We start from the raw sequence: 11,208 nt of genomic DNA, 5'->3' as shown, positions 1-11,208 counted from the left end.
GGAGTCCCAGCAACCGCTGCAAACCTGGGAGAGAAAGCTGCACTCGCTCTCACCGAAGCCAGACAGTCCCGCTTCTCCCGTTTGAGTCTGTGCCCCTAAAGACTCGCCCGGATCTGGAGCTCAGAGTCTGCGACTCCCTCCCGATTGAAAACGCCAACCGCGCCCTCCGCCGCCAGCCCGCTTGCTCCGTGCACTCCGCACCTCAGAATTTGACTTCAGCACTGTGCCTCCTCTGAGTGTCCGTATGCGTTACTCTTTCCTCCTAGTTGTAGGACTTCCACTCAGCCAGCGTTCCTGTGGGTCTGGGTGATGTCTGTTCCGTCTTTTAGTTTCACTTTTGAAGTGGTTGTTCGAGGCAGCAAACTCCGGCGTTAACCTATGCCGCCATCTTGGTTCTTCTATATCCATTATTTCGAAAAAGCAATCTTATTTTTTTTTCTTCTATTAAAACAGAAAGAAATTCTAGAAGGTACCATCCAAAGTCAATGAAATACCTCTTAATGAATAAGAGTCTAAAACAGGGGTGGGCAAACTTTTTGACTCCAGGGTCACAATGGGTTCTTAAATTGGACCGGAGGGCCAGAACAAAAGCATGGATGGAGTGTTTGTGTGAACTAATATAAATTCAAAGTAAACATCATTACATGAAAGGGTACGGTCTGTTTTTTTTTTTTTTTTCAGTTTTATTCATTTCAAACGGGCCGGATCCGGCCCGCGGGCCATAGTTTGCCCACGGCTGGTCTAAAACAAGCCCCTGTGGGGCTCAGGCCCAGTGATTTCCTGGAGAACACTTGATATCAGACAAACAGATTCTCCCCCAATGTAATGTGGATTTTTAAAAATTAATATATACACCCCTATGTTCATTACAGTGATATTTACCATTGCCAAGAAATGAAGCAACCCAAGTGCCTATGAATAGACAAGTGGAGCCCAGCCGGTGTTGCTCAGTGGTTGAGTGTTGACCCATGAACCAAGAGGTCATCAGTTCCATTCCCAGTCAGGGCACATAACCGGTTTGTTCCCCAATAGGGGGCGTGCAGGAGGCAGCCAATCAATGAGTCTCTGTCATCACTGATGTTTCTATCTCTCTATCCCTCTCCCTTCCTCTCTCTCGAAAATCAATAAAAAAACATTTTTAAAAACTATTAAAACATAGACAAATGGATAAAAAAGCTGTGGTACATTAATACAATGAAGTATTACTCAGCCATAAAAAAGAATGAAATTTTGCCATTTGCAACAGCATGGATAAACCTAGAGGCTATTATGCTAAGTGAAATAAGTCAGAGAAAGACAAATACCATATGATTTGACTTATATGTGGAATCTAAAAACAAAATAAAAGAACAAACAAAATAGAAACAGACTCATAGATACAGAGATCAGACTGACGGTTGCCAGAGGGGAGATGGATTGGGGGCTGGGTCAAAAAAGTGAAGGGATTAAGAACTACAAATTGGTAGTCACAAAATAATCATGGGAATGTAAAAATGCAGCATAGGGAATGTATGTAGTCAATAATATTGTAATAACTATGTTATTACAATAACATAGGTACCAGGTAGGTACTTGAAATATCAGGGGAACCACTTTATAAAGTATATGATTATCTTACTTGTGCTATACACCTGAAACTAATACAAAATAATATTAAGTGTAAACTGTAATTAAAAATGAAAAAAATCAGTTTTAATAAAAGGAAATTACCTGTTAATTCTTTGGTTCTGGCACCAGAAAATCAGACCATGCACAGCTCTTTTCATAGGACTCACCTGGAATTTCTGCATAATGAGTGCAAACTAAGAGGACTGGCACTGCCTGAACATGGTGAAGAGCAGAAGACTGTGATGACTCAGGAGCAGGGCAGCCACAAGCAATCAAGCAGATGGCCAATTCTCTGACTAACAATCCAACGATAACAGGCCAAAAGCCAATAGTATGGGATTATAGTAGACACTGACCATATGTACAGAATGGTGAAGGATGAAAAAGATAATATGGTTTACAATCCTAAAATTGTTAGGATGGCCCTGAGCAGTGTTCATAAGTGGTTAGAGCATTGATTTGAGCACTGAAGGGTCGTGGTTCGATTCCTGGTCAAGGGCAGGTACCTGAGTTGCAGGTTCGCTCCCTATCCTGGTCTGGGTGCGTGCAGGAGGAAACTAGACAACGTGTCTCTCTAACATTGATTTTTCTTTCTCTCTCTCTCTCTCTCTCTCTCTCTCCTCTCTCTCTCTCTCTCCCTCCTCCTTCTCTTCCTTCCACTCTCTCTGAAAAGCAATTGAAAGAATGTCATCAGGTGAGGATTAACAAAACAAAAAAACAACAAAAAGTTAGGATGGAAAAAATAAGGATGAACAAGGAAATCTGTATCACATATTCTATTTTGGCCACTAATTACTAGCAACAACATTTATAATAATACTAGAGGCCCAGTGCACCAAATTTTTGCATGGGGGGAAGGTCCTCTCAGCCCAGCCTGCACCCTCTCCAATCCTGGACCCCTAGGGGGATGTCCGATTGCCAGTTTAGGCCCAATCCCAGGGATCAGACCTAAACCGGCAATCAGTCGGACATCCCTCTCACAATCTGGGACTGCTGGCTCCTAACTGCTCATCTGCCTGCCTGCCTGATTGCCCCTAACTGCCCCCCTGCCAGCCTAGTTGCCCCTTACTGTCCTCCCTGATGACCTGGTTGCCCCCAACTGCCCCCCTCTGTCGGCCTGGTCACCCCACGCAGCCTGCTGTTCAGTCATCCGTCTAGTTGTTTTGGTCGTGACGGCTTCTGGCGCTTTATATATTAGGATGCTATTTTCAAATTTATCAATACATCTTTTAAAGTACTAAAAAGTTGAACATAAACTATTTTTACATGTAATAAATAGAGAGAGAGAAGCAGAGCTTTCTGGGTAAATTGATAAGCTAAGCCCATAAAGTTGAGAGCAAGATCTAAAGGAACAATCTCCCTACCCCCGATGCAGAGATCTTAAAAGCCATACGTGAAATAATCAGCCATGCTTCTTCTTGTCATCATTTTATTTTCTTGGCATGCAGTCAATGCTTATTGATAATTCAGCTCTAGCAACAACAGGAGGGGCTGTCAGGTTTGATTATGTCTTAAACTGAAGGTTCCAAAGGGCAGGAACTCTGATTTCCTGGGTCACCTGTGCAATAGCACAGAACCACAGCAGATAAGATTTTCAAGGAATGTCTTTATTTTCCTATCGCTTTCTGTTCTGCAGTTTGTTTGCTTGTGGTCTATATGTATGTATTTTGCAGATAATGAGAGTTAATATGTAGTGTTTACTTTGTGCCAGGCACTGGCCTAAATGCTATGCACATATTCATTCATTTAACCCTCGTAATAACCCTCCGAGGAGGTACTATGCTTGTCCCCCTCTCTTTACCAGATGAAAAGACTGAGGCACAGAACGGCTAATAAGTCTACTATATTCATATTCTCTAGCTCAAGCTGCAATTCCACCTACTGGCAGAAATTACACCCCTAGCTAATTCCAGGTGCATTTAGTCATTTCAAGTTTAAGAACAGTTTCTCCTCCCTGTCCTTTTCCTGTGTGTTTCTCAAGCTGCAGGGCCTCCTGCGGCATCAAGACATGAGGGGAAGGCATTGCGTCCCTTGTTGCATCATCTGCCCCACACTGGCTTCTGCTGAGATGTTCAGCCCCGTTTGGTCTTCAGCTCTGATGAATGTCCCTGCAGGCCAGCATTTACTGAGGAGGCTGGGTTCCCCATCTGGTCCCCAGCCACTCAGGACATGCTCTCTCCACAGCTGATCTCCCTACTGAGAGACCCTTCAGGCTCCCTTCCTCTTTCTCTCGCTCTTGGCTAACTTCCAAGCCCTCCCCCAGTGATGTGAAACCGGGTCAGCTCTCTGAAGGCCCACTCTCGGCCAGCAAACCAGGCAGCTGCTGGGGTCCTCTCTAGTTGCCATATCCTCCTGCCTTACCTACACTTCTTCAGGGATATCTCCCCAGCATCTGCCTTGGTTTCCCAAACCCCACTCTGGACATAATCAGAAACTCCCTCTGCCCTCATATTCCTTACAGATCTGCTGCCTCTCCCACAACACATGCTCTCCACGAATGCGGTGGGTGAGGCTACTGCTTCCTCCAAGAACACAGTAGCATCTCCAGTTACTTCTGCCTATATCTCACCTCCTTAGTCCATAGCTCTCTCTTCTGCGTCTCAAGGGGGGAAAAACCTGACTCCTTAAGTATTCTTCACAAATCTTACTTATACCCACAAAATGGCTTTTTAATTTAATGTGAACAGATAGACTCTCATGTTCACCGATTTCATACCACCAACCTTTCTCTAAAGCGATGATGTCTGATGTCATGTGCCCAGGCTCTGGACAGGACCTCAAAGTAAAAAGGAGAAAGTCCCATGAAGCAAAGGAGAGGAGGGTACACACAAGTTCTGACCCCAAAATACCACGTCCCCACAGAACCATTAGGAAGAAAGTTTAACAGTGATGGAGATATTTGAAGGTACCCATACACTCTAAAAGCAAAAATCAAACATCTCACTGGACTCAAGAGCTACACAGATTATGTTATTTCATTTGTCTGACATTCTTGCAAAGGCAAAACTATTGGGACAAAGAAACAGATCATATCCATAAAGAGGAATATTATTCAGCCATAAAAGGTAAAGAAGTGCTAATAGGTGCTATAAAGAGGATGAACCCCCAAAACATCACGCTAAGTGATAGAAGCCGGACAGAGGAAGGTCACATATTTATTGTATGATTCCATTCAGATAAAATATGCAGAATGGATAAATCCACAGAAACAGAATACAGACTAGTGGTTGCCAGGGGTCGGGGGAGGAGGGAATGGGAGATAAAATTGTAAGTTTTGCTTTGAAGTAATGGAAACGTTTTGGAACTAGACAGAGGTGGTAGTTACACAACATTGTAAATGTACTAAATGCCACTGAATTGTTCACTTTAAAATGGTTAATTTTATGTTATGGGAATTTCACCTCAATAAATTATCTTTTAAAAATCAGTGGCCAAGGAAGAGGCTTGACTACAAAGGGGCACAGAGATATTTGGGGGTGATGGTACTATTCTGTATCTTGAGTGTGGTAGTGTTACACAACTGTCTACATTTGTCAAAACTTGCAGAACTGTATAGGACAAAGGGCGAGTTACACTGTATGTGAATTATAGCTTAATTTTAAAATCAGTGAAAGGGAACTATCCAACATAAAGAAACTAAAAAAAAAATGTTAATAACTAAAACCTGGCATATATTATTTTACTAACAAATAACTGCTCCATAGAAAGGACCATAGAAAATATTTCCTATAACTTCATTCTCATAAAAGGAAAAATGAACTGGCTACTATAGGATGCAATTTTTCATCATCATGTTATTCACTGTATAAGGATTTGATGTGTATAAATCTGTTAGGGAACTTAAAGACTTTTTGATGAAAATGTATCAGTTAACTGCACATTTAAAAGTGTGAGGTCAAGTAGGTTATTTGTGAAATAATGTAGCACAGAACTCCAAGGTCAATTATAGCAAGATAATTTAAACTCTTGACATGCAGTTTCAAGCATAATATTTTATTCACTTCCAAGGTATTCTGGCTATCCGTTGCTGCCTAACAAAGTAATTAAGTTAAAATTAATTTGATAAAAGAGTGATTTTATTATTACCTCCCAGCTTTGTGGGTGGAATGGACTCAGGGGATGATTCCCACTTGGTGTCATGCAGTTGCTGTACAAAGTTGGCTAAGGTTTCAGTCTGAAGGCTCCGTTGGACTGAATGTGCAATATGCCTCACTCCCATGCTGGCCGTTGATGCTCACTATTGGCTGAGAGCCCAGCAGGGGTCTGTAAATGGCCTACATATGGCCTCTTCATGTGACATGAGCTCCACATAGCACAGCAGCTGGGTTCCCAAACAGAGTCTCCCAAGAGCAAGCATTCCAAGAAACTCAGGCAGAAATGGAAGACTTCTTTATGACTCAGCCTTGGAAGCCATGCAGTGTCCCTTCCACTCATTTACGGATCAAACAGCAAGCCACGGGGCCAGCCCAGGTTCTAGGAAAGGGAATCACATCAGAGCAAGAATACTGGGAGGCATGCTTCATTGGTGGCCATCTTTGGAGACGAGTTTCCAAAAGAGGTATCAATATTTCTAAAGATTGGGGAATGATATTTCAACCATAGTTTTCAACCATAAAATAACATTTTGTTATTTGTTGATAAAAATTAGAGTGGGTGTCAACTTTAGAAAGTATACCTCTTGGCAAATAACTACTGTGTATTTTATTCATTCAACAAATATTTATTAAGTGCCTACTGTATGCCAATTACTGTGCTAGGCACTGAGGATACATGGATAAATTAGACTTGGCATCTGTCCCCTTGCAACTTAAACTCTAGAGCAGGGGTGGGCAACCTTTTTGTGAGTGTGTGCCAAAACCAGCAAAATCTCTGACTCAAAATTCTTCTGTGTGCCAACCCTAATTTTTTGAGAACATGTTACACCTACTTGATATCTCTTAAGGTGTACGTATGTGAAGAACCTTGAAGAAATAATAAAATTCATTTGAGAGACAAAAACACAGTACATGGTGATGAAAAATATGTTTATTTTTTAATGTATACATGTTATGTAAAATTATTTATTTATCTAAGATGCACCTACACTGAATTTATCTGAAAAATAAAGAAGTTGATATTAAGAAAAAAATTGTAAATGGGAGATTATAAGAGAGGGTTTCGTGTGCCAGCAAAAGTTACTGGCGTGCCATGTTTGGCACGCTTGCCAGGGGTTGCCCACCCCTGCTGTAGAGCTTGCATCATGGGAACAAATAAAAACTAAAACTAAAAAGAGGTCCATATACAAAGGTAGAAGAGTTGGTTCTCCGTAAAGTGGGGTAAAGACATGTCAGGAAACGCTTCAGAGAGAAGGGACTCTTAAGGGAAGTCTTGACAAAGAAAGATTAATTCCAAATTCCTTACCACATATTTGGGAAAAGACTGGGGGAGGGTTGACGTCGTGTAAAGAGGAAAGAGCATTTCAAACCAAGAGAGCCAGCAAAACCAGAGGCGAGGGGCACTCCACATGCACAGGGTACTGGAAGCAGTTCCATGTGGCTAAAATGCAGAATCGGGGGGAGCCTGTAGGCACAGGCATCAATCTTGCACAATCTTACACAGCTGTGTTTAATTTGGTCCACAGATCATGTGTTTGTTTTTCTTTTTCACTTTCATAATGAACTACCACCAATGTCTTTAAAATTTTAAATTAGTTTCCAACCTTTAATAAACAGAAAGTTTAACCTAAAAAAACTAGCTTCTCATGAAAAAAAGGGGGGGGGTGGTAATTTGGTTGTACTGAGCCCAAATTCCCACCCAGCAACAACTGGATGGAGCTAAAAAGAATGTCCCCTTTAGCCCTGGCCGGTTTGGCTCAGTGGGTAAAGTGTCGGCCTGAGGATCAAAGAGTCCCGGGTTCAATTCTGGTCAAGGGTACGAGCCCCAGGGTTGTGGGCTCGTGCGGGAGGCAGTCAGTCAGTCAATGTGTTTCTCTCCCACCCGGGTTCAATTCCAGTCAAGGGTACAAGCCCCGGTTGTGGGCTCATGCAGGAGGCAGCCAGTCAGTGGATATCGATGTTTTTCTCTGTCTTTCCCTCTCTCTGGAAAATCAATGGAAGAGTATCATCGGGTGAGGATTAAAAAAAAAGAATGTCCCCTTTAGATGGGGTTATAAACTCTCCATTCCCTTCCTAGTCCCCACTGTAACCTCCAGTGTAGGCCTCTGAGTCTGAGAACCCCCAAGAAAGCTAAGATACATAGTCTAGGCAGGGGGCGCCAACTAACAAATAATCTTCACGCTATTCTCAACACTTGAACTTCATCAACAGTGGAAAGCAAGTAAAGGGTCTTCAGTAGGGAAGTGATATGAACAGATTTGCGTCTTAAAATGATCCCTCTGGCCTCATCAAGTGATTCATGTGGAGAATGCAGCGGAGAAGTGTATGAGCAGAAGCAAAGAGGCAGGTGGAAAACTGTTTCAGTATTTCAGGTGAGAACTGATAAGGTCTGATTTGAGGCCTTGGCAGAGGAGACGAAGAGAAAGGGCCCAAAAAAGTTGAAAAGGCACCAGCTGGTGTTGAGTGTGGCTGAGTGTCGACCTATGAAACAGGACATCACGGTTCGATTCCCAGTCAGGGCACATGCCTGGGTTGTGGGCTCGATCCCCAGAAGTAGGTGTGCAGGAGGCAGCTGATCAATGATTCTCTCTCATCATTGATGTTTCTATCTCTCCCTCTCCCTTTCTCTCTGAAATCAATTAAAAAAAATTTTTTTTAAAAAAAGAAAGAAGATTAACAAACATCCTGCTGGTTCATTTATACCTACTGGTTCCATTTAAGAACCATTATTTAGTTTCACCTTCAGTCCATCAACCTTAAAACAAACCCCTGCACAAAGAGTCCAAACGTGTATTTCCTCTTGGATTATAAACAAGTTTTACAATAAAAGATTGTTCTTGTATTTTTCTCCTTTGTTGTCAAGAGATTTTTGCCAACAGAAAGTTCCATGATAAAATGCAATTTTATTTGGGATTTATGCTCTTATCCTAAGAAATCTAAAGAAAAGAAGAGACATACTTTCTGATTTCAGATTTTCCTTCTGAAGGAACTTCTTTTCTTCTTTAATTTCACAAAAAATAATTGGTTTGTGTGGGGTTTTTTAAGGGAGAAAGTACAATCTCTGAATGCAGACCTTTCTATTGAAAAACTAGGCTGTGAGGGTAAAGTGAGATGGGACTAGTTTGGGGGGGCTGGGTTTTATTGTCCTGTTTTATTTGTGTATGTGTTTGTTTTAATATTGGTGATACTTAAACTTTTCTATGGAAAGCCAATAGCAAGGAGAAGGCAGAAAAGAGGTGAAGTAATGCCTCGCCAGCATGGCTCAGTGATTGAGCATCGACCTATGAACCAGGAGGTCATGGTTCACTTCCCGGTCAGGGCACATGCCTGGAATGCAGGCTCATCCCCAGTACAGGGTGTGCAGGAGGCAGCTGATCAATGATTCTCTCTCATCACCTATGTTTCTATCTCTCTCCCCTTTCCCTTCCTCTCTGAAATCAATAAAAATAGATTTTTTAAAAAAGAGATGAAGTATCTCATACTTCAAGATTCAACAAAGGGAGGTCTGTCTTATTTAGAATGGATGCCTCATTCAAACTAGAGGAAAAGAGGTGAGTATTTTCATGGCCACATAATGTTATAGGTGAAGACAAATTTTACTCTGTGAGGAAGGCCAGGCCAAAGGGTGAGCCAGGTGAGGGGGGCTACTTCTTGAGGAGAGCTGTGAAAGTTAGGGGAGGAAGGGAGGCAGGCATAAATGAAAAGATTGACAAGCACACACCAGGCCCCAGTTAAGGTGGCCATATTTACTTCCAGTTTGCTTCATTTAGTAAAGAAGTGCTTTTAACTGCCTTCTGTCTAAATGAATAAAAACAAAGTGAGGAAAATAAGAGAATAAGGAATGGACAAAATGATATTTACTGTGCAATTCAGTGTGGCAGGCTTATAATTATTCATCCACTTATTTATTCATTCGACAAATACTTAGATGCTTGTCTAGATACTATTAACAGTCATTAACAAGACAGACAAAGTCCTGCCTCAGAGAGCACACATTCTAGTCCTCGCCATATATGCTAAGATGGTCCTTGCTCACGTTCCTACAGAGTGTTTGGTTTTTCCACAGCTTCTACTGCTAAACAGGACATGCCAAACCACAGCCTCTCTTCTTAATAAAGGGCTGAAGCACAAAGAACACGTGTGAATCAGCTATAATTGAGGACAGATTGGTTAATACTCAAATAAAACTGGAGCTGAGTGCCATAACTCAGTTTGGGATTTAGCCCAGCCTCCAGATTTAACAGTCTCTAAAGGAATTGGTGTTTTCTGATAATCCATCTAACATGTTATGTTCTGAATGTGATTTTCTGACTAAGGCCCCAGACATGAAGCTTCTGGACTGAGCGGCAGGCAGATCCTGTAAAATCCATGCAGGGTCCCCCAGGTGTTTGATGCAGAAGCAAGGGATGTGGCCATATCCCTTCTGGTCAGGTTTCTAGGATAAACAGACTTAAAGGACAGAACTGTTACCAGAATTTGGCACCCCGGGAAGGAACGAGGTGTTTGAACAACATCCCTCCCAGACTGAAAGCCACTCAGACATGGACCGTCATTCCAGGCATTTGGCACACTGGTTTCTACTAGCAGCCAAGTCCATAATTGCCAGGAACTGGCCAAATCCACGGAGACACGAGTCATAATGAATGCTGAAAAATGTTTGTAATATACCGTAATAACTGCAAGCCTGACTCGTTTCATCAGATCTGAGTCCCTCGCTGGGGATTGCTGCACAGGAGAGAGATGTTTACTGAAATCTTACTTTTCTCCACTGCGATCTCCCATTCCAGGAAGAACAACTATTATCTAATGGGCCTTGCCAATTTCTGTTTTATATTATAGGTCATTAATACGGATGCTTATAACATACATGTTTCCAATTCATTCTGAATACACTTCAGTACAAAGTGATGGAAATAATGCTCTTTCTCCTTATTTTAGATTAGCTTGAACATGAACTAAGTATTACTGAAAAACAGAGACTTAAGAAAAGATTCTTGCCAGGCCGGTGTGGCTCAATGATTGAGCATCAACCCATGAACCAAGAGGTCACTGGTTTGATTCTGGTCAGGGCACATGCCCAGGTTGCGGGGCTCAACCTCCAGTAGGGTGTGCAGGAGGCAGCCGACTGATATGTTTCTCTCTCGTGGATGTTTCTCTCTATCCCTCTCCCTTCCTGATTTATCTAAAAATCAATAAATAAAAAAAATTTTTTTTTAAAAAGAGTAGAAGATTCTTTTTCCATTCCTGGCAAATTTCTCAAATTGGTTTCCCCAAAACCCCAGAAATGAGATGAGGAAAAGGTGCTACTGACACTCCCCTCTAAGAAGCTGTCCGGGCTTGTAGCAACTGGGATAGGTGAGTGGGCCCAGCTTCAAGAGCCGCCCAAACTTTCTCCTAGCACAGTGGTCAGCAAACTGCGGCTCGCAAGCCACATGCGGCTCTTTGGCCCCTTGAGTGTGGCTCTTCCACAAAATACCGACTTCTGCGCATGGGCCATGAAGTTTCA

The sequence above is a fragment of the Myotis davidii genome, unplaced genomic scaffold, assembly GCF_000327345.1.
Source record: "Myotis davidii unplaced genomic scaffold, ASM32734v1 scaffold281, whole genome shotgun sequence".
NCBI classification, from domain to species: domain Eukaryota; kingdom Metazoa; phylum Chordata; class Mammalia; order Chiroptera; family Vespertilionidae; genus Myotis; species Myotis davidii.
This window is presented reverse-complemented; position numbering follows the sequence as displayed.